We start from the raw sequence: 24,948 nt of genomic DNA, 5'->3' as shown, positions 1-24,948 counted from the left end.
CTGCTACCCCCCGAGCTTTGCCTTTTCTTGCCATCCTGGGTGAGCCACACAGTGAGGGGTGTAGCCAGCAGGCAGGACTGCCTCGCCCTCCCTCTGCCAGGGGCCACAGCCTGGGGTCCAGGCACTTAGCTCTTGCTAAGAATAATATTCTGGACTCCTGCTTGTAGTGTCTACGAGAATGTGGCACCTGACGTGGAACTTAGGTACATTTCTTTCTGGGAACTATTTTACACACATGCATACATACATACATACATATATACATAATTGTGTATGTGTGTCTGTATATACGTACACACATATGTATACATATACATTCACACATGCTCTGAGCTCTCTGTTTTTCTATTCATCTGATTGCTATCTCTATACCCAATATTCTACTATGTTGTTATAGGTTTATAATTAGCTTGGTGGTTATCAGCTTGGCCAGTTTCACGCACACACAAATAACCTTTGAGATTTTCCATGGAATTGTATTGAATTTAAGGAATAATTAGGGCATGGTTGACATCTTTATGAAATCAAGTCTAGTTTTTCCATTCATGATCATGGTAAGTCACTCTACTTGCACATATTTTCTTTCCTGTCCTTCAGTAATATTTCAAAATTTTCTTCCTCCCCTCCTCCCCACCCCCCCAAAAAGGGAAGAAACTTGCACATCTTCCATTAAATTCATGTGGGGGCGTCACATAGTTTTAGTTGCTGGTATAAATGAGATATTTTTCTTATTGTATTTTCTAACTGGTTATGGAAACCCTGGTGGCGTAGTGGTTAAGTGCTATGGCTGCTAACCAAAGGGCTGGCAGTTCAAATCCTCCAGGTGCTCCTTGGAAACTCTACGGGGCAGTTCTACTCTGTCTTATAGGGTCGCTGTGAGTCGGAATTGACTCTACGGCACTGGGTTTTGCTGGGTAACTGGTTATACTCATACAGAAGAATGCTGTTAACTTATGTGTGTGACTCGTACATCCAGCACATTGGTTGGACCCTCTCTCCATTCTAATAGATCATTTGAAGATTCTCTTGAGTTTTCTATGGAGAGCAGGACATTTTTATTTCTTGTTTTATTGCTTCCAAAAGGGCCTCAGAATCCTGACGAACAGGAGCTTCATGGACATCCTTGTCTTCTTCCTGACGCTGATGGGCATGTTTCCAAAATTTCACTATTAACTATGATGTTTACTAGTTTTTTTTTTTTTAATTTATTGTGCTTTAGGTGAAAGTTTACAAATCAAGTCAGTTTCTCGTACAAAAAGCCATACACACCCCACTGTGCACTCCCAGCTGCTCTCCCCTTAATGAGACAGCACACTCCTCCTCTCCACCCTGTATTCCCCGTGTCCATTCAGCCAGCTCCTGTTCTCCTCTTCCTTCTCATCTCACTACAGACAAGAGTCACCCACATAGTTTCGTGTGTCTACTTTAACCATGAAGTTCACTCCTCACCAGCATCATTGCCTATCTTATAGTCCAGGCCAATCGCTGTCTGTAGAGTTGTTTTGGGGAATGGTTCCAATCTTGGGCTATCAAAGGGTCTGGGGACCATGACCGTCAGGGTGCCTCCAGTCTCAGTCAGACCGTTAAGCCTGGTCTTTTTATGAGAATTTAAGATCTGCATCCCACTGTTCTCCTGTTCCATCAGGGATTCTACGTTGTGTTTCCTGTCAAGGTAGTGATAGGTGGTAGCCGAGCACCATGCTAGATATTTCTGATAGATTGCTTTTATCACATTAAGGACCAAAACCAAAAACCAAACCCACTGCTGTCGAGTTGTTTCCAACTTGTAGTGACCCTATAGGATAGAGTAGAACTATCCCATGGGGTTTCCAAGGCCATAAATCTTCACTGAAGCAGACTGCCACATCTTTCTCCCGAGGAACAACTGGTGGGTTGGAACCTTGGACTTTTTGGTTAGTAGCTGAGCGCTTAACCACCGCACCACCCGGGTTCCTTTCACATTAAGGAAGTTCCCTGTAATTCCTATTTTGAACACTCAACTCATTTATTTTAGATCTCTCATGCTTTTAAAATAAATTAATCTAAGGCTACAAATTTACCTCTAAGTACTTTGGAGTTGCAATTCACAGTTTTAATACATACTGCTTTTATTATCAGTCTGTTCCAAATAATTATAATTTCAATTGCAATTTTCTCTTTAACCTATGAGTTACTTAGGAGTGAATATTAAGTTCCCAAACATATAGATTTGTGACTGCCTTTTTATTGATTTCCAATTCAATTGGGTTGTGGTTAGAAAACACGATTTGCGTGATTTGATCAAGTCTAGATATTTGTTGAGTCTTTGTGATGTAGTGTGTGGTCCGTTTTTAAAATGATCTATGTAACCCCAAAGAAAATGATTATTCTATCTTTGGTTGTGGAGTTTTACGCGCGCACACACACACACACACACAGATACATACATAAATAATCATTAAATTATGCCTGTTACTTCTGTTTTCCAAATTTTTCATATGCTAACTATTTTTTGATTGCTTGATTAATCAATTCCCGATAGAGTCAGATGGGTCAAGATCTCTTCCTTATAATTCTGTTGATTTGCTCACGGTGCTTTGAGGTGCCTGTGTCAGAAGCTCATATGTTCAGGCCTGTAGCGGCTTGTGAGGAGCCTGGTGCTGAGATGATCACGTGGCTCCCCCCCTTACCCCATTGTCTTACGTTGTAGCTTGTCTGTTACCAATAACAGTGGTTCTCCTTGCCTTTATTTTCAGCCTCTCTATGCGGTGTTGTCTTAGATGGTCTTTGGAAAGCAATTTATCACTGGATTTTTAGAAATCCAATCTGAAAGCCTTGGCCATGGAGTAAGTAGGTGTATGTACTTTTCTTGTTCATTACTAACATGTTTCGCGTATTATTAAATGCATTACCGAGGTATTTCAATGTATCATTGTTATTACGTGTTTTGTGACTTTTAAAAATATTCTCTTTTTTTTTTCTTCTTCTTCTTTCATGCCTTTCCATTACTCTGATACCTAATGAGTAATAGAGTGTAGCTTCATCAACAAGAATCCACCTGGGGCCCTACATCCTGAGGAAATGAGCCTGGCATACAGTGGCACCTACTGCCTCTGCATGCAGCCAGTGCTCCCTGGGCTCAGAGCAGCCGTGCTGCTGCCACTTGATAAATTTACTCAAGACCCAATCCGGCTTCATAATTCTGTGACCAAAGACCATTTTGTTGCTTACCATTACGAGTACCTGCTCTGTGTCTGCTGCAGGGATCACACAGGGGGACGAGCCCAAGTCCCTACTTTCAGACAGATCCTTGCCACTTAGTGGGAAAGCCACCTGTGGAAGCAACTCTTTGCTGTGTGATGTTATTTTCGCTGTTGGGTGCCGTCAAGTCAGCTCCGATACACAGGGACCCTATGTACAACAGAATGAAACACTGCCCGGCTACTGCCATGCTTGAGCCCGTCATGGCAACCACTGTGTCAATCCATCATGTTGAGGGTCTTCCTCTCTTTTGCTGACCCTCTACTTTACCAAGCATGATGTCCTTCTCCAAGGACTGGTCCCTCCTGATAACATGTCCAAAGTACATGAGATGGAGTCTTTACAGCTTCTCTTCTAAGGAGTGTTCTGGCTGTACTTCTTCCAAGACAGACTTGTTTTTTTTCTGGTAGTCCATGGTATATTCAGTATTCTTTGCCAACATCATAATTCAAAGGGATCAATTCTTCTTTGGTCTTCCTTATTCGTTGTCCAGCTTTTTCATGCATATGGGGCAATTGAAAATACCATGGCTTGGATCAGGCACAACTTAGTCCTCAAAATGACATCCTTGGTTTTTAACACTTTAAAGTGGTCTTTTGCAGCAGATTTGCCCCATGCAATAGGTCGTTTGATTTCTTGACTACTGCTTCCATGGGCATCGATTGTGAATCCAAGTAAAATGAAATCCTTGACAATTTTGATCTTTTCTCCGTTTATCGTGATGTTGCTTATTGGTCCAGTTGTGAGGATTTTTGTTTTCTTTACGTTGAGGTGTAATCCAGCCTGAAGGCTGTAACCTTTGATCTTCATTGTTGTGTGGTAAGAACTACCAATCTGGCAAAAAACCAACAGTGGCCATATTTCCTTTTGACAACAATTGGTTGAACTTATTGGCAGCTGCCCATCTGGGTGAGTCCATGGTCCGTTTCACTACTTTCCCCACCAGGGCCAGGACTCGGGTGAGGCAAGTGAGGCAGCCTCTGCAGAACATTTAAGGAGTCACTCACTCTCAGGTGCTGACTCTGTGATTGTAGGGCCCTGAGAGTAAGTGCTACCTTAAAATTTGCCCCCAGAACACCTCACTGGCCTTACCCTAGCCCTGGCCCAGATCCCCACCACTCTCCACTGTCTCTCCAATACTGAAATACCGAGGCTGCAAGTAAATGGTCGTATCATCCTTGCTGTGCTGTTTTTTGGTAGCATTAAGAGTAAAATAAAATATTTCTTGGCTACTTGTTGCCATCAAAATGAACAAAATACAGACCAAAGGAGCCTGGGTTTCACCTGCCTGATTTACCTATTCCATTCCCCATTGTTTGGGGACGGCCTTGAGTTTGAGAAGCCCAGGTTCCTAGCCAGATTGCAAAGGGCCTTGAGTGCCAGGCTCAAGCATCCTAATAGTAAGAGCTTTAGTCAAAGGAGTGACAGGAACAAACACAAATTTTAGAAAAACAACTCTGGCTCTGTGGGCCGAGACCCTGAAGTGGGCTGGGAGATGAAAAGCCTCCTGTGAGGTGAGGCAAGGAGAGGGGTGGGCAGACCCAAGGCCTTCTGAGGTGGGAGAGCCCTCCTCACTGGGGGATTCAACACAGGGCTGGATGAGGCAGGACGCAAAGAGCACACAGAAGGTTCTGTCAAAGTTTCCTCGGTCAGTGGTAAGGCCTTAGCTGAGGAGGGGACATGGAAAACAGCAGTAAGTTCTGTTTGGGGCATGCAGGACATCCAGTATTCTGCAATAAAATGGCCAGGACTAGGAGGACCTTCCACCTCACATCAGACCTTCCCCCAAGCTGTGCTAGGCCAGCTCTCCCTCTGTCCTTAGGGCTCTCCCAGGAGGCTCCCAGCCCCTTCTCAAGGCTGCCCCTGTTTAGTGTCCTAGAGGTTGGAGCCCAGCATGAAGCAGCCCCAGCCAGGCAGCCAGATTTGCTGACTGTTAACAGTCTGAAAAGCAGGCTGCTATTTGACAGCAGAGATGAAAGTTAATCATAGATTAGGACTGCCCAGAAAGTACTGATGACTTCATTCACCTGAGTGCTGCCCTGGGGAAAGTGCTCTCCACTCCAGAGTCACCAGACCAGTTCAGCCAGTTCTCTGCTCTTCAAAATGTAGGTCCAAACCTAAACAAAGCCTAGGCCTGTGAACAGGGAGCCTGAGTCACCCCGCAGACCTACTGAGTGCCTGGTCTAGACATTTGATTGGAGAAGGCTGTTTACTCTCAGTTCTGCCTTTTCTTCCTTCCTCCCCCTCCCACTCCCCTCTCTCATTACAGCTGTTATCTGGTGGCACCATCACCCAGGGAGACTCCCAAACAGAACACCAGACACTAAGGAGCAGAGACAGCAGTTACAAAATAAAAGTCCTGCTGTCAGAGGACGGCCAGGTGATTTCTCAATTCTGATCTTCCAGGTTTAGGGCCAGGGAATTTATCTCCTCGGGTGACATGAAAGTTGGGTAACATTCAAGCTGTAGTTGAAATAAAATTTTAACAGGTTATTATCGTCTGCTCCAAAGAGTTAAGCAAGAGCTCTAGTGGCACATGGGGACCTAGCAAAACAGAAGCAGTGAGCAGTCACTCTGTTATGAAATGGAGTCCCAGTCCCACCAGACTTCCCAGGACAGGTGCCCAACTCGGCTCAGGAAATGCATGCCCCCCACCCTAGAGGATCCCATCAGACTCCCCACCGCACATTACAGTACAGGCAGTGCCCAGGTTATCAGTTCCTAAGTGTGCCTCTAACAGGGCTTCAAACCCTTCTCTCCAGTTCAAACCCCTGCCGAGAATTTGCATTTCCACTCCAGATATACTGAATCAGAATCTACAGTTTAACAAGATCCCCAGGTGATTCTTATGTATGATAAATCTTGAGAACCACTGCTCTACTAGTGTAGAAGCCCTGGTGGCACAGTGGTTATAGTGCTTGGCTGCCAACTGAAAGGTCAGAGGTTCGAACCCACCAACCACTCTGAGGTAGAAAGACGTGGCAGTCTGCTTCCATAAAGATCACAGCCTTGGAAGCCCTATGGGGCAGTTCTACTGTGTCCCATAGGGTTGCTGTGAGTTGGAATGGACTCCACCGCAACGGGTTTGGCTTTTTTAGCACATGGATGGGTTGGGTTCGGCTTGGTTAGTGTAAGGGAAGGTTTGAAGCCTTTTCAATGATTTAAAAGCTGCACCTGCAGCAAATGGAGGTGACCGTGATGAAGAATTTGTTGGGAGCAGGGGCTGGCTCAATGTTTCAAAGTGAGGGCGAATTTACGTAACATTAAAGGGTGAGTACAAGTGGTCCACAAGTCTGAAGTTCATGAGCAGGGGCTTGCTGTATTGGTTTCAGTTTGGTAAACTGCGCACAACAGAAACATATCACTGAAGCGCCCAGGCACCCTCCCTCGCACAGCTTTGGCTGAGCAGGTCCGGGCTGCCCTGGGTCCAAGCAAAGCCACCTAAGATATCGATGGGGTTTGGGAACCAGCCGCCACAGAAAGTCCAGAGAATAATTAAGGCCAAGAAACGGAGTGTTGGGTAACAACTCAGCGGCACCTGAACCCAAGGTCAGTGGCATCTCCAGGAGACCAAAGAAAGACTCTGGAACCATTGACCATGACAAATGGTTTATTTGGGAAGCTTACCTACAGGACCATGGCCCAGGGCGGTGGCTGGACCAGTTTAGTGCTCCACAACCACCTAGCAAGGAACATAAGCTTGTATACCATTCCAGGTGGGATCAGGGCTCATTGTTCTTCTCGCATGTCCTTGGGCAGTCAGTGTTCCCAGCGACTTCATGTCCAGGCTCAGATGTTTTCCTTCCTGTTGCTAAGACATTCCTCAGCCTTGGCTGCTGGCCCAGTCATGCCACTCTCAGCATTGTACCTTAGCCTGAGTCCATCCTAAATTCATTCCCAGCGTGCTTCACGGAAGAGCAAAGTTGATTCCATTAGGAGGGGATGCATATAGCTGAATAGCGTTGCCCATTAAGGAGTGGTTTATACTCTTACAGAATATGAGAAAACTTTTAATAGGGGAGCTCATGACCGTGCCATTTTTATTCCCCTAGATGAAAGATGAGAACATGACAGCAAATCAGAGTGAAATGGGGCTCTGCTCAGAAGCTGTTAGAGGCACCCCCTACCCCCCGGAGGAGGTCCAAACCCCTCAGGTCAGCTTCTGAGGCCCTCAAGCCCACAACTCCTCCTGCTTTTCTTTTCCAAGCTTCTTCTGATTCTTTCCCTGCCCAGAGCCTGCACCTACCAACTGCCCAAGGGACAACAGCCCCGTTCTCCATGGGGCTGGCCCTCTCCCTTGCTCAAAACACATTCTCTCAGCCCTTTGCTTGTCTAAGTTTCTGCTTCTGTCAGGCACCTACCTGACCCAGCTCCTCTGAGAAGCCTCCCTTGGCCTCTTACTCTCTCAGGCCTTTCTTCCCAGATGCCCTAGAGCACACTCTTCATCTGGACTCCTCCTCTGGTGCAGTGTGAGACCACGTAGGCAGTACACACAGCTGTCTTCCAACCCCCGGTGTCTAGAGAGATCGTGGGCGTTGGGATCAGATGAATTTGGATTCAGATTGGGCTTCTCCACTTAAACACTGTGAGAGCTATTAAATCTCATAGTTAACAAGCTCGATAAATCTCATATTAGCCTCAGTTCCCACATCTGTAAAAAAACAAAAAACGCCAAACCCACTGCTGTCGAGCTGATTCCAACTCATAGTGACCCTATAGGACAGAGTAGAACTGCTCCATGAGGCTCCAAGGAGCAGCTGGTGAATTTGAACTGCCAACCTTTTGTTTACCACTGAGCCACCAGGGCTCCCATCTGTTAAAAATATCTCATTCTCTCAAAGGGTCTTTGGCAGGATCACAGGAAGCAGCATAGATGGAACACCTAGAACTCAGGTTCCCAACCCAGGTTAGTTCACAAGTGACATTCAACTCCTGTGCCCTGATTGCTAGCCTGTGCCAGACACACTGCAAAGCTGGTCCACACATGGTCTGCAAGCACTCACAGGAACCAGAGGGGTGACCAGGTGTGAAAGTTCCTGCTTATGGCTAAAGGAATTGAGGTACAGAAGGGAAGGTTCATAGGTGGAGCAATAATATAGCCTAAGCCTGTTGAACTTAGTTTCATCTTTTCCATTCATTGACTGCCTCCTATGAGCCAAGAACCCTCCTGGATGCTGGGAAGACAATGATGAGCAAAAGAAATCCAGCCTCACCTTGAGCATTGCACTGTTTGAAAGAACTATCTATATGAGATCAAACTGACAACAGCAACTCCAAAGGTTAGGCAGGAAGCGTAGGGGGCAGTGAGTTTACGTTAACGGTGGAGGAATAATCCACGAAAGGAGGATGAGAGAGCTTGTACCACCTGAAGAGTGTCATCAGTGTCATGGTGGCACATGAAGAGTGTCATCAGTGTCATTGGTGGCACATGAAGAGTGTCATCAGTGTCATTGGTGGCACACGAAGAGTGTCATCAGTGTCATTGGTGGTACACGAAGAGTGTCATCAGTGTCACTGGTGGTACACGAAGAGTGTCATCAGTGTCATTGATGGTGCATGAAGAGTGTCATCAGTGTCATTGGTGGTACACAAAGAGTGTCAGTGTCATGGTGATACATGAAGAGTGTCATCAGTGTCATTGGTGGTACAAGAAGAGTGTCATCAGTGTCATGGTGGCACATGAAGAGTGTCATCAGTGTCATTGGTGGTACATGAAGAGTGTCATCAGAGTCATTGATGGTACATGAGATGTCATCAGTGTCATTGGTGGTACATGAAGTGTCATCAGTGTCATGGTGGCACATGAAGAGTGTCATCAGCGCCATTGATGGTGCATGAAGAGTGTCATCAGTGTCATTGATGGTACATGAGATGTCATCAGTGTCATTGGTGGTACATGAAGTGTCATCAGTGTCATGGTGGCACATGAAGAGTGTCATCAGTGTCATGGTGGCACATGAAGAGTGTCATCAGTGTCCTTGGTGGTACATGAAGAGTGTCATCAGTGTCATTGGTGGCACATGAAGAGTGTCATCAGTGCCATTGATGGTGCATGAAGAGTGTTATCAGTGTCATTGATGGTACCTGAGGTGTCATCAGTGTCATTGACGGTGCATGAAGAGCATCATCAGTGTCATGGTGGCACATGAAGAGCATCATCAGTGTCATGGTGGCACATGAAGAGTGTCATCAGTGTCATGGTGGCACATGAAGAGTGTCATCAGTGTCATGGTGGCACATGAAGAGTGTCATCAGTGTCATTGATGGTACATGAAGAGTGTCATCAGTGTCATTGGTGGTACATGAAGTGTCATCATGTCATGGTGGCACATGAAGAGTGTCATCAGTGTCACTGGTGGTACATGAAGAGTGTTATCAGTGTCATTGATGGTACCTGAGGTGTCATCAGTGTCAGTGATGGTGCATGAAGAGCATCATCAGTGTCATGGTGGCACATGAAGAGCATCGTCAGTGTCATGGTGGCACATGAAGAGTGTCATCACTGTCATGGTTGCACATGAAGAGTGTCATCAGTGTCCTTGGTGGCACATGAAGAGTGTCATCAGTGTCCTTGGTGGCACATGAAGAGTGTCATCAGTGTCATTGGTGGCACATGAAGAGTGTCATCAGTGTCCTTGGTGGTACATGAGGAGTGTCATCAGTGTCATTGGTGGTACATGAAGAGTGTCATCAGTGTCCTTGGTGGCACATGAAGACTGTCATCAGTGTCATGGTGGCACATGAAGAGTGTCATCAGTGTCCTTGGTGGTACATGAGGAGTGTCATCAGTGTCCTTGGTGGCACATGAAGAGTGTCATCAGTGTCATTGGTGGCACATGAAGAGTGTCATCAGTGTCCTTGGTGGTACATGAGGAGTGTCATCAGTGTCCTTGGTGGCACATGAAGAGTGTCATCAGTGTCCTTGGTGGCACATGAAGACTGTCATCAGTGTCATGGTGGCACATGAAGAGTGTCATCAGTGTCCTTGGTGATACATGAGGAGTGTCATCAGTGTCCTTGGTGGTACATGAGGAGTGTCATCAGTGTCCTTGGTGGCACATGAAGAGTGTCATCAGTGTCATTGGTGGCACATGAAGAGTGTCATCAGTGTCCTTGGTGGCACATGAAGAGTGTCATCAGTGTCCTTGGTGGCACATGAAGAGTGTCATCACTGTCATGGTTGCACATGAAGAGTGTCATCAGTGTCCTTGGTGGCACATGAAGAGTGTCATCGGTGTCATTGATGGTACATGAGATGTCATCAGTGTCATTGGTGGTACATGAAGAGTGTTATCAGTGTCATTGATGGTACCTGAGGTGTCATCAGTGTCATTGATGGTGCATGAAGAGCATCATCAGTGTCATGGTGGCACATGAAGAGTGTCATCAGTGTCATTGGTGGCACATGAAGAGTGTCATCAGTGTCCTTGGTGGTACATGAGGAGTGTCATCAGTGTCCTTGGTGGCACATGAAGAGTGTCATCAGTGTCATTGGTGGCACATGAAGAGTGTCATCAGTGTCCTTGGTGGTACATGAGGAGTGTCATCAGTGTCATTGGTGGTACATGAAGAGTGTCATCAGTGTCCTTGGTGGCACATGAAGACTGTCATCAGTGTCATGGTGGCACATGAAGAGTGTCATCAGTGTCCTTGGTGGTACATGAGGAGTGTCATCAGTGTCCTTGGTGGCACATGAAGAGTGTCATCAGTGTCATTGGTGGCACATGAAGAGTGTCATCACTGTCATGGTTGCACATGAAGAGTGTCATCAGTGTCATTGATGGTACATGAGATGTCATCAGTGTCATTGGTGGTACATGAAGAGTGTTATCAGTGTCATTGATGGTACCTGAGGTGTCATCAGTGTCATTGATGGTGCATGAAGAGCATCATCAGTGTCATGGTGGCACATGAAGAGCATCATCAGTGTCATGGTGGCACATGAAGAGCATCATCAGTGTCATGGTGGCACATGAAGAGTGTCATCACTGTCATGGTTGCACATGAAGAGTGTCATCAGTGTCCTTGGTGGCACATGAAGAGTGTCATCAGTGTCCTTGGTGGCACATGAAGAGTGTCATCAGTGTCATTGGTGGCACATGAAGAGTGTCATCAGTGTCCTTGGTGGTACATGAGGAGTGTCATCAGTGTCATTGGTGGCACATGAAGAGTGTCATCAGTGTCATTGGTGGTACATGAGGAGTGTCATCAGTGTCATTGGTGGTACATGAAGAGTGTCATCAGTGTCCTTGGTGGCACATGAAGAGCATCATCAGTGTCATGGTGGCACATGAAGAGTGTCATCACTGTCATGGTTGCACATGAAGAGTGTCATCAGTGTCCTTGGTGGCACATGAAGAGTGTCATCAGTGTCCTTGGTGGCACATGAAGAGTGTCATCACTGTCATGGTTGCACATGAAGAGTGTCATCAGTGTCCTTGGTGGCACATGAAGAGTGTCATCAGTGTCCTTGGTGGCACATGAAGAGTGTCATCAGTGTCCTTGGTGGCACATGAAGAGTGTCATCACTGTCATGGTTGCACATGAAGAGTGTCATCAGTGTCATTGGTGGCACATGAAGAGTGTCATCACTGTCATGGTTGCACATGAAGAGTGTCATCAGTGTCCTTGGCACATGAAGAGTGTCATCAGTGTCCTTGGTGGCACATGAAGAGTGTCATCAGTGTCATTGGTGGCACATGAAGAGTGTCATCAGTGTCCTTGGTGGTACATGAGGAGTGTCATCAGTGTCCTTGGTGGCACATGAAGAGTGTCATCAGTGTCCTTGGTGGCACATGAAGAGTGTCATCAGTGTTCTTGGTGGCACATGAAGAGTGTCATCAGTGTCCTTGGTGGCACATGAAGAGTGTCATCAGTGTCCTTGGTGGCACATGAAGAGTGTCATCAGTGTCCTTGGTGGCACATGAAGAGTGTCATCAGTGTCCTTGGTGGCACATGAAGAGTGTCATCAGTGTCATTGGTGGCACATGAAGAGTGTCATCAGTGTCCTTGGTGGTACATGAGGAGTGTCATCAGTGTCACTGGTGGCACATGAAGAGTGTCATCAGTGTCCTTGGTGGTACATGAGGAGTGTCATCAGTGTCATTGGTGGTACATGAAGAGTGTCATCAGTGTCCTTGGTGGCACATGAAGAGCATCATCAGTGTCATGGTGGCACATGAAGAGTGTCATCACTGTCATGGTTGCACATGAGGAGTGTCATCAGTGTTCTTGGTGGCACATGAAGAGTGTCATCAGTGTCCTTGGTGGCACATGAAGAGTGTCATCACTGTCATGGTTGCACATGAAGAGTGTCATCAGTGTCCTTGGTGGCACATGAAGACTGTCATCAGTGTCCTTGGTGGCACATGAAGAGTGTCATCAGTGTCCTTGGTGGCACATGAAGAGTGTCATCACTGTCATGGTTGCACATGAAGAGTGTCATCAGTGTCATTGGTGGCACATGAAGAGTGTCATCACTGTCATGGTTGCACATGAAGAGTGTCATCAGTGTCCTTGGTGGCACATGAAGAGTGTCATCAGTGTCCTTGGTGGCACATGAAGAGTGTCATCAGTGTCCTTGGTGGCACATGAAGAGTGTCATCAGTGTCATTGGTGGTACATGAAGAGTGTCATCAGTGTCCTTGGTGGCACATGAAGAGTGTCATCAGTGTCCTTGGTGGCACATGAAGAGTGTCATCAGTGTCATGGTGGCACATGAAGAGTGTCATCAGTGTCCTTGGTGGCACATGAAGAGTGTCATCAGTGTCATTGATGGTACATGAGGTGTCATCAGTGTCATTGGTGGTACATGAAGAGTGTCATCAGTGTCACTGGTGGTACATGATGAGTGTCATCAGTGTCATGGTGGTACATGAAGAATGTCATCAGTGTCATTGGTGGCATATGGCATGTCATCAGTGTCATTGATGGTACATGAGGTGTCATCAGTGTCATTGGTGGTACATGAAGAGTGTCATCAGTGTCATTGTTGTATATGAAGAGTGTCATCAGTGTCATTGATTGTACATGAAGAAATTGTTGAACTGATGTATGTTCTGCTCTACATATTTTGAACAGCAGCAACAACAAAAATAAATCATTAAAAAAAAAAGAGAGAAAAATACAGTCCTGTCCTCACGGAAGTCACCCAGTCTCTGTCCCTGTGGAATGGCCTTTACTCAGCAGACGCTTTAGCAATGTTTATTCACTGCAAGTTGAGCATCAAGGAGAGAAACAAACAGCCTGGGCCTTTGTCCTTACAAAACTTCCAGCCTAACACTGGAGACAGACATTCAATACATAAAAGAATGATTGCTGTTGTTGTGTGCCGTAGAGTTGATTTCAACTCCTAGTGACCCCATGTGACAGAGTAGAGTTGCTCCACAGGGTTTTCTTGGCTGTACTTTTTACAGAAGCAGATTGCCAGGCCTTTTTTCCCACAGAGCTTCTGGGTGGGTTTGAACTGCCCACCTTGCAGTTAGCAGCTGAGCACTTAACTGTTGTGCCACCAGGGCTCCTTAAACAAATGATTCCCTTCTTGAATAAGTTCCATGAGAGAATAGGACAGAGTGCTGAGGGGCGGGGAGGGGAAGGAGTGAGGCAGCACTATATTGTGGGCCAGAGAAAGCATTACGAGCTGACTTTAAGTTGAAATGTGAAAGGTAAGAAGAATGCAGACTGAGAAGAGCCTGGAAGAGTGTTTCAGATGAAAGATCAGCAAGTGTGAAGACCCTGAAGTAGGGAAGAATACTAGCCAGAGCCCGTGATGAAGGGAAAGAGTGAAGCTGTGAAGTGAGAATGGAGAGAGACAGTGAGGCCACGATGGGCCACTAGTCCATGCTAAGAGTCTGGGTTTTATTCCAAGTGCAGTGGGAAGCCACAGTTTCCCCGCCCTCTGGCCTGGGGTGCAGAAAGGATTGGAGGGCAGCAAGGGTGGGATCTGGAAGCCTTGGGTGGATGAGGAGGAGGGCGGATTTATAATGGTGTCAGTGCTACTACCAAGTTGGAAGCCCTGGATTATTAAGATCCGGAAGCATGGTGCTCCAGGGTCAAGGAGAGAGAGACTCCAGAGTATGAGGCAGCTGAGAGGGTGCAGGGGAAGGGGTGGGATTTGAATTCAGAGGTAAAAGGGACCCAAGGGAAGACAGGGAGACTAACCTGACACCATCTGTGGCAAGTGGTTGAACGAGAGGATCAGTCAAAATTGTGCTCTGTTCCTGATTCATTCTTGGTCCCTGTAAGGCACCTGTACTGGGCATTACTGATAAGACAGTGCCCGGAAGGCTGACTTCCTCTAAGTGAGAAAAAGGAGAATCTAAGATCCACAAATTTCTATATTGCAGAGATTTGAGGACACCCACTTTGATTTTGAACATGATTCTTTTTTTTTTTCTGAGTGATTGAAGAGCTTACACTTAGTAACTGCTGAAACCAATGGCAAAGGTGGCCTCCCCACTGGGTACATCATCACTTAATAGCAGAAAGTGTGCATTGCCGACATGTCCCCGTTTCCAAGCTTCGTAGGTTTACAGGAATGGCTGCTCCTTGTCAGGCGTTGCTGGTTCCGTGGCAGAATTCTTGCCCTCCGTGTAGGAGACTGGGGCTTAATTCCTGGCCAAGGCGTCTCCTGCATGCCCACCATCGGCCTGTGAGTGGAGGCTGGCGTGCTGCGATAATGCTGAACAGGTTTCAGCAGAACTTCCAGACTCAGAGGGACCAGGAGGAAAGTTCTGGAGATCTTCTGAAAACCAGTCAGTGAAAATCCTGTGGATCACACGGTCTGATACACAGCTGATCATGGGGATGGTGTAGGGCCAGGTGGTATTTTGTTCTGTCACACACGGGGTCCCCATGAGTTGAGGGTCGACTCCGTGGCAGATAATAACACGTTTCTCCTTCCCGTGGGCCCTTTTATAAAAGGCCTCTAATACGAAGTGCTTCATTAGAAAACACAAGATGCGTCTCCCTGACTGAGCCCTAGAGAGACAGGTAGACGTACGGGAAGGAGACTGGAGGGGACTGGAGATGCTGTGGGCTTTGTGGTTGTTAGGTACACACGGGTTCTGACTCACTGGGACCCCACGTGTACAGAGTAGAACTGTTCCATAGGGTTTGCAAGGCTGGAACTTTTTCGAGGTGGATTGTCAGACGTATCTTCTGAGTTCGTGGGTTTTCAGTGTACACTCTGGGCTGGACCTTCCCCAGGGCTCAGCCACCTGCAGCCTCCTGCACCTCCTGCTCTCTGTCCCTGTTGCACCTTTCTCCCGACTGTGGAAATGCCTCCTGTTGCTCAGCTTTCACACAGAAGGTCCTGTGTTTTACAGACTAAGAGCTCCTTTCTTACTACTTGTTGGCAAACTAATAAATCAGATTGCTTGGGTTTGATCTTCAGGAAACTTTTCATTATTTTTATGCAACTTATGAATTAATATAAGAATAAACTCTGGTTAGAAACAATTTACAAAATATAGATAAAGCAAGTGTTCCTCTCACTTTTCATTTGTGTTTTCTTTTCTGTGAATTGGCTGTTCATCCTGTCCACCCATTTTTCTATTGAGTTTTTGGTATTTTGTCTTACTGGTTGTCCTGAGCTGAATTGTGTCCCCCAAAATATGTGTATCAATTTGGCTGAGCCATGATTCCCAGTATTGTATGATTGTCCACCATTTTGTCATCCGATGTGATTTTCCTTTGTGTTGTAAATCCTTTCACTATGATGTTAATGAGGTGGATTAGCGCCAGTTATGTTGATGAGATCTACAGGATTAGATTGTGTCTTAAGCCATCTTTTTTGAGATATAAAAGAGAGAAGCAAGTAGAGAGACAGGGGGACCTCATACCACCAAGAAAGCAGTGCCAGGAGAAGAGCGCATCCATTGGACCCAGGGTTCCTGCAAGGCGAAGCTCCTAGTCCAGGGGAAGATTGATGAGAAGGACCTTGCTCCAGAGCCCACAGAGAGAGAAAACCTTCGCCTGGAGCCGACGCCCTGGATTTGGACTTCTAGCCTGTTAGACTGTGAGAGAATGAACTTCCCTTTGTTAAAGCCACCCGCTTGTGGTATTTCTGTTATAGCAGCACTAGATGACGTACACACTGGTGGACAGGTGTTCTGGAAAATAATCCAGTATGTATATATGTGTGTGTGTGTGGGTATATAAACGTATTAAACAAACATACATACATATGAATATACGCTTATATACATGCCCATGTACATACACAAGACACATACATGTGATATATGTGACATACGTGTGCATGTACATATATTTATTTAAAAAAACAGTTCCTGTTGAGTCTATCCTGACTCATGTGGCCGCATGTGTGTCAGAGTAGAACCGGGCTCCTCAGGGTTTTCAGTGGCTGATTTTTTTTTTAATTGTAATATTTCATTGTGTGGTGATATCATGATTTAATTATAATATTTCACTGTGTGGCGATATCACGATTTATCTACCAGTCCCCTATAGATGGACACTTGCTCGTTTACAACCTGCTGTTATTAGAAACACCACCACAATGAACTGCCGTGGACATTGTTTCTTTGCACATGTGGGAGGATGTTGGAAAAAAAATTCCCAGAAGTGGAGTTGCTGGATAAGAGGGTAAAAGCATTTGTAATTTTGATAGAAACTGCCAAGCTCATACATCAGAATGGTACCAGTCTGCATCCCACCTGCACAGTCCTGTACCTGCCGCCCACAGGCTCTCCACACAGAGAGCTACTGTCGCCCACAGCCTCACCACACAGAGAGCTGTCAACTGTTTTAGTGGCAGATTTTCGGGAAATAAATAACCAGGCCTTTCTTCTGAGGCACCTCTGGGTAGACACAAACCTCCAACCTTTGGGTTAGCAGCCAAGTGTGTTACCAATTTGCACACCCAGAAAGTGGGGTATATATACATATATTCGAGGGCACTGGGTTCTGGTTTTATATATATATATTCTTCTCCCAGTCTGTTGCTTGTCTTTTATCTCAGCTTATAGTAGTTTCTGATTTTGAATCAGAAGTTTTGAATTTTGCTGAACCAGACTCATCACCCTTTCTCTGTTTGCCTTTGTGATTTGTGTCCTGCTTGGAGTCTTGTCTACAGAACACCGGGGTCATAAACATGCTCTGCTACACTTGCTTTAATACTTTAGCCTTTCCTCGATGGGTGGCCAACAGTTCCAGCACGTTTATTAACAATCACTGCCCCACTGATGGGAAAAGCCACCTTGATCCCCAATCCCATGGGTGGGTCTTCAGGGGAATTCTGACGTTATTTTTGCAGCAGGGTGTCAGCAACTTCTCCCCTAATTTCTGGAAGGCCTACTGTTTCCTGCCTGCTTTTTGGTCTCCCTTCCCCACCCAGGTCGGGAGTGGAGGGCAGCCTGAGTCCGTCCAGCGGTTGATCTTTGGACAAAGTTTGACTTTATCTCCAGATCCTGTTTGCTAACTCATTCATGAGTCCTGCCAAAGATTAACATCAGCATTACCTCCCATGGTTTATGCAGTCTGCTCCTCAGGAAACTAGGGCATTTGTCCCCAGCTCTTCTGGCATCTCTGAAAGGGACTGGGCTTGGTCTGATCTTTTGTTGACCAGGTTCCCAAAAGGGAAACATCCACCGGTAGAAAAAGCTAGTTCCCTTTCTGCAGTGGCAATACACTGCAGAAAGCAAATCCGGCCTCAATGCTGACCTAAAAACGTGGCTTTTAGACTGAGGGTTCACCAGCCACTTGCTTGCTGATCACCCTTAGAGACTATAATTTCAAATCCTGCCCTGCATTCAAGGCAGAATGTTACTCCTGTTATAACGTGATGCCCAACTGTCTCTTTAAGTTTCCTATTTGTAGAAGACTCAGTCATTACGGAGGGTGAGGGCATATAATACTGCACTTAGGTCTCTTGGTTAGGGGTTCACCTCCTACATTCAGACAGGTCAACAACACATCTTCCTCCCACCCTTGACCCTTTTCTCGCCAACTCTCCTTCTCTGAGAATTTTAAAAACCTGTCCTATCATCAAAAGCAGAGTCCAGTTGTTTCAGAAAAATCCATACAGTGGAAAATCCACTCATTGGTAATTAAAAGCTGATGACAGATCAAGAAATGTTAAATGGAAACCTTAAGACGTGGCACGTACCCTGATACGGGAGTGGGAGAAAGTTTTTCCTTTAGGTTTAGAAGAGAGTGGTCGTTTCACCCTGGATGTGAAGACCACCCCCGCTGAAAGGAAATTATGGCATTAAATATTTTTCCTTATGGTACGGCAGAATGAACAACGGCAGATAGGACCAGAAGACATGGTGGGATCCAGCTTCAGCCCTTACCTGCTGAGGCACCTTGAGCAAGTCCCTTGGGCTCCAGTTTTCTTGTCTGCAAAATGCGGAGGATCTCACCTTTCCATTTTGAAAATGACACAAGCTGACATGAGAAACCCTGCTAACAAAAGATCTGAACTTGTTGGAGTGACTCCTGGTTGGAAGCCAGGCCATATTCCCGCCTCAGGGTCTTGGTTGTTCCCTCATGGCCTTTAAAAAAAAGGTCTTAATAATCTTCCTTGTAAGGAATAAACCAACTTTATTTTTTAAAATAAAAGTTTGAAGCATTGTAGTTAGTAGGTTAAACATGTAATGGATATGTGTGAAGGTTAAACCCAATATCCAGATTACTGGTGGAAATGTCTCCAGGAGTTTCACGGCTTTCTAAAACCAAGTTTCTGGGGACGTTTCACCTCCAAGTTATTTGGGCCGGTAGGGTCTGCAGAGAAGAGCACACAGCCAGCACTGCTGAGGGGTGACCTGTGGGTTCCTTGCCCTCTGGACGTATTATCACAGTAGGAAGACTCATTTATAGCAGAAAACCTAACCTGAAGTGCAGCCTATTAACCTTGTCAGAGCTGCTCCTGCCTGGCTGCTACGGCAACCTGTGGTGGAGTTTTTGGAAAGCACACACCATGGTTGTGAGAGTGCAATCTTTAAAGGCAGCGATGAGCTGACGTTGAACATCAATTCAGGAAAGTGGAAAAGGGTAATTCTTAGAGTCCTGTGTGGGTCCTGGATTCACTTATGGTGTCTGCTGTCAAGCGGGACCCGAGGTGAAGGGAGCTGATGGCAGGGGACAGTGGAGCCTTGCCAGATGGGGGGCGGGGCGGAGGGGGTGGGGCTCTGGGCCTGGCTGCGAGGAGGAAAGACTGACACCCTCGAGATTCTGACCACTGTCTTTTTCTAAGGCAGCGTCAACAAGGGCTTCAGTCCTGGTTGTGCTGTCCCCGGCACCAGCAACTCCCGTGGTCTCACCTGTCCTCGCTTCCAGCCCAACTCTTCCCCACACTTCGGTGCCTTGGCGGGGCTTCCATCTTCCATCCTAACTTGGCCTCACTCAGTTTCTCCTATTGCATTTCACAGTTCCCCTTTTTAGTGCAAAGCAACACTCCCAAAACAAAAACCCATGCCTTCGAGTCCATTCCGACTCAAAAGCAACACCAGTCACAGAAATTTCATTCAGAAAAGGGTGTCAGCCTAACACACGGCTGCTGTGCACGAGCACAGAGTCAATTCGACTCCGCTGGGCTGCGAAGTTAACCTGACTTAGTGCCCTCTCTGCAAAGCAGGCTTAACGATGCCGGCCTCTTGGGTTAGGCTGATTACTAAGTAAGAAAAACCAGTTGCCGTGGGGTCAACTGTGACTCAGGGCAACCCCTTCTGCGTCAGAGGAGAACTCTGTTCCGTAGGGTTTTCAACGGCAGATTTTTCTGGAAGTGGATTGCCAGGCCTTTCTTCAGAGGCTCCTCTATGTGGACCCCAACCTATCACTTTTCAGTTAACAGCTGAGCACATTAACCTTTTGCACCACCCAGGGAAGAAGCCCCCATAAAAAAAGAAAAATAAGTGAATAAAAATAGTTGCCGTTGAGCTGATTCTGACTCACAGAGACCCTGTAGGACAGAGTAGAATGGTCCTATAGGGTTTCCAAGGGTCTAATCTATTCTCCTGCGTAGTGGCTGGTGGGTTCAAACCACCAACCTTTAGGTTAACAGCTCAGCACTTAATCACTGTGCCACAAAAGGTTAAAATACTTCTCAAGGTGCTTTCCAAATGAGACCAAGGGACTGTGAACAAAACAGTAAGTACCTTTCTCCCTTCCTTGTCCCTGTGTGTCTGTAATCAGCCTCATTTGCCCCTGAGAGTAAGCAAACAAGAGGCGTTTTCCCAGAGGTGAACTTCTAACTATGGTGTAAAGGGGTACCTTTAAGTAGTTAAGCTTGTTACTCTTCTAGCTTTTTTTGTGACTATTTCTAAAACTGTACACATTCCCTGCCTTTATAAACAGAGCACAAGGTATCCAAGCTAAGCTTTTCTTTTCCACCCAGGGCCAGTTACAAGGCAAGGCAGAGGGCACACCTGTACCTGGTGTTGTGTTGTACAAATGAGCCTCCTGCCAACCGGGTGTTAACTCAAGCCCCACCCACTAGCCCCGTGGCCACTCACAGACCCCAAAGACCCGGCAACAGCGCTGCCAGAATTCTCACTCTGCTTTTTAAACCCTTTTCCTTCCTTTGCCCTGTTTACCTTGCTGCCTGCTATGGTTTCTTGGCTGCTCTCCCCAACCTACCTCGCAGCCCTTAGCTGTTGGATTCGGGGAGACCCAACAGCAGGGGTTGTCAGGCTGGTAGGTAACAGGTGGGAAGACCCTGCTTTGGGAGTCTGAGGCTCCGGCCTTGTGACCTTGTTCACAGCAGCTCCAAGGTCTGCGGCGGCCCAGTCCTGGGCTCTTAGCCTGAGCCCAGACACCTGGATTCTTAGCCCCGAGCATAGAGACTGCGGTCTCTGTGGGTCTGACTGCTGGCCCAGAAAGCCCTTGTTGTATTTGTATAAAACTGCCCCCACTCTGGGGCTGGGCATGTCTCCGGATTTATTTTAGGATAGTTGTTTTATATTTCCTTAGGGAGTGTGTTACCAGCATGACCACTTTATTTGAAGGAGCCAATAAAGAAAACAGTGGGTGGTCTTTTGAATTTGGCTTCTAATATAATCATAGTATAATAGGAGGCAGCACAGCTTAGTGGCTCAAGCTTGGTTTGAGTCTCTGCTTTGGCATCACTAGCTCTGTGGAGTTCCTGTCCTCTTTAAATTAGCTTGTGCAATTTAAAGCTACACATACCTAGTCCAGGCTGGCTCTCACATCGGGGCCTGTGCTAGATTAGGGGAAAGCAAAATCTCCTCCCAGAAGAAGTGGGCTCCTGTCAGGGTGGGTGTCTGGCCTGATGGTGCCTTTGTCTCACCCCACATATGGCCCAGGTGGGGCTGTTTTGGAGCCAAGACGGTTCTCGGGAGTGTTTGTAAGGTTCAGAACCCTCTGAGGCAGAAACAGCCCTTATCTGTAAAACAGAAAGAACACTAGCAGCTACCTAATCAGGGTATTGTGGAGGCTAAACGAGATAACACAAGTAAGGTGCTGAGAGCAGGGCCTGGCACAGGGTGAGTGCTCAACAACAGTAATAATACAAGGAGGTCTCTGCCATATTTAGGGAGCTCCGGTGGCGCAGTGGTTAAGCGTTCAGTGGCTAATGGAAAGGTCAGCTGTTCAAACCCACCAGGCATTCTTTGGAAGAAAGATGTGACAGCCTGCTTCTGTAAAGATTACAGCCTTGGAGACCCTATGGGGCAGTTCTACTCTGTCCTATAGGGTCGCTATGAGTCGGAATCGATTCAACAGCAGGGGGTTTTGGTCTGGTCGCCATCTTTAAGGTCCCTGGGTGGTGCAAACAGCTGGCAGCTCAAGACTACCTGGTGATCTGCTTCCATAAAGATTATAGCCAAGAAACCCCATGGGGACGTTCTGCTCTATAACACATGGGGTTGTCATGATTCAGGGGCAACTTGAAGGTAACGGGTTTTGCCATCTTTGAGAGCATTTTCAAAATTATTTCCCCTCTTTTATCAAATAATGTCCTGATATCCACCAGGCATTATGCAATAGAGGCAAGGGTCTTTTCGTTCTTTTTTGTTGTTGTTGTTTTTTTTACAGTGCAGCCTTCCTAGCTGGCTCTGCCTGGCCTTTTTTTAGGGTGGTCTCAGGATGACATTGTGTTGTTCTTGAGGGATGGACACTAGAGAGACCACACTGTGTGCAGGTGACACTTTCTGGGGTTTGACAGCAGTGAGGAGGCAGCACTGTCCTCCTCTTCAGGAGTAGGCTATGGGCTGGGGGTGGAAGTTACGCTTTCTTAGTTCTCTATCACACCCCAAGTACCTACTCATCACCCTCCAAAGAGGTCTTGACACCAAAATGAAGAGGCAAATTCTGTGGGACTTTGAAAACGGTATTTGATAACATCCAGTGAAAGTTTAACAATCCAAAGTCAACGTGAGAACAAGTTTTTAATTTAACAAGAACCCCAGTTAAATGGAGCCCTGCCTCACTGACCTGACACGGCAGCTGGGGTTGGCATCAGAGTCAAACTGTAATGTGTAGGGATGGGCAGGCAAGCAGCCCGAATCTGCTCAGATGCTCATCTGATTTAAAAACCCCAAAGACGTCTCTGTCAGGTATGAAGGAAATTATTTTATATGCTGGGGCATCAGCTATTGGGGTCTTTTCATTGAGAGTGTGACAGTATTACTTCACCAGTAGGTCTAAAGCTCGAGAAAGGAAGTGCTCTTTCATCTCCTCAGGGCAAACCTCACAGAAGACTCCTTGGGGCTGAGCAGGGGGACAGGGTGTCACTGCTGTGAAGCCAGTTTGTTGAAGGGAATAGCATGGCACTAGGAACCAAGAAACTTGGGGCCAAATTCCTTAAAGTTAGATGTGGCTGTGACTTCCTTTGGCCAATGAAACGTGAGCTGAGGTGATGGGTGACCCTTTGGGGAAGAGGCCTCTAAGCCCAGTGCTTGATACGTCATGTGCATTGTCCCAGCCACAGAGACTGCCACTCCTGATGGGGGAGTTTCCAGCCCCTGCATCCTGAGTGAGGGTGACATGGAACTGCATCCCTGATCCAAGACAGGCATGTAGCCTGCATGAGTGATAAACTGGTATTGGTGCAGACACTGGTTTGGGGTTTGTTTATTACCACAGTATAACCAGCTTATCCCGATGAATACAGTTGGCAACCAACAGTGTTCCCTAAGGGCCACATCTTACACATATCCAGCAGAGCCTCATAAACTTGAAAGCTAGGAGTCATACCCCATTTTACAGATGAGGAAACTGAGGCTCTGAGACATTAAGTTACAGAGCTGACTCTGGAACTGGTGCCTCCCCACCACACCAGCTCCCGTGCAGCCTGACGTGTAGCAGACACCCAGCACACTCATGTCCAGCCTCTCAGATGCTCACTCTGGGCTGTACAGATGTTGGCTGACCACAGCCCGTTCCTTCCCCAGCAGCTGCCTTTGTATATGAGGTGAGAGGAGCCATTCATCATGGGAAGAGAGCGAGGAATCAGGGGAGAGGGGCCCTAGGTACCACACCCATCTCCCCCAGTCCACAGGAGGCTGGTCAAAGCGTGAGATCGACCAGACACTCCCCATCGGACTCTTCTATCCCTGAATTCCCTGAGAAGCCACATTCAAGCACCAGAAACATAGACTTCCAGAGCCAGGGATAACAGGGCTTTTTCCAAATATTAACGAGGGGTTCTATGTCAAGTGCTCACTCAGCCGTGTAGGTGACATTCAGGAGCAAGCTGCAGGGCAGAAAGGGACGGGTGGAGTGGAGAACACATGCTTCCTCGCAGCAGGGCAGTCCACAAGGCATCCTCAGATAAGAAGTGGGGGCCAGGCCTTCCTGTTTTCCAAGAGAAGTTGGAAAACATATATATGTAAAAAACCCACTCATAGCTATAGTACAGAGTAGAATTGCCCCATAGGGTTTCCAGGGATTGGCTGCTGGATTTGAGCTGCTGACCTTTTGGTTAGTAGCCATAGCTCTTAACTGCTGTGCCACCAGGGCTCCTATATATATATGCAAGGGAACATATATATTATGTGAAAGGGAAGCTCCTTATTTTTAAATCATGACAAGCAACCTAAAAATTTGAAACAGAATGTGGGCCAAACAAAAAGCATCTCCAGACTGAATGTGGCCCCCAAGCCTCCAGTCTGTGACCTCTGGAAAGGTCTAGAACCATTTTGCTGTTGGCAAGAATTTTCCTGGAGGCAGAAACTCCTTGTCTAAACAAGGAGTATGTCTGAAATACTGTCGCCCGCCTGATGTGTGGGTAGAGTTGGCTGCCGTCTGGACCAGGGTGTTTCAGAACCACCACCTACTTCAAGGTGTTCTGTAACTGGGGGCTTAGTCCTTCGACTTGGGGCTTTGTCTTCTGGTTAGAAATAAGTTAACCTGGACTGCCTTCTCCATCACTCTTCCCTTAGTGAAAGACACTAAGCGTGAAGGCAAGACACTGAAGTGGGGCTGGTGGGTGGGGCTGGTGGAGGGAAGAAGGAAGAGATGCTGAGAGTGGGTGTACCTGGAGGCTAACTTGGCCTACTTCATGATTTCCATCCTTGCCTGCTGTTACCTGAGTCTGACCTCCAGCGTACCCTAACTTCCCAGCCGTGCCTGAGAAAGGTCAGTAGCCTTGAGAGTGGGGGAAAGGGGCTTTGGCTGGGCCTGGGGAACAGTTGACATGGATTGCCTTGAACTCTGTCCTCTCAAAAACCTACTGATGTTCCATCCTGTGGCTATATGTACAAAATCGAGACTTCCCTCCCCGAC

General features: G+C 46.9%; 1 long non-coding RNA gene across 1 annotated transcript in view; it reads right to left on the bottom strand.

Moving 5' to 3' along the window:
* The window catches only part of LOC104847219 (uncharacterized), a 301,670-nt gene that overhangs the window by 85,531 nt on the left and 191,191 nt on the right, over positions 1-24,948 (bottom strand). The window lies entirely within an intron of this gene.

Source organism: Loxodonta africana, chromosome 15 (assembly GCF_030014295.1).
Source record: "Loxodonta africana isolate mLoxAfr1 chromosome 15, mLoxAfr1.hap2, whole genome shotgun sequence".
NCBI lineage: Eukaryota > Metazoa > Chordata > Mammalia > Proboscidea > Elephantidae > Loxodonta > Loxodonta africana.
This window is presented reverse-complemented; position numbering and strand designations above follow the sequence as displayed.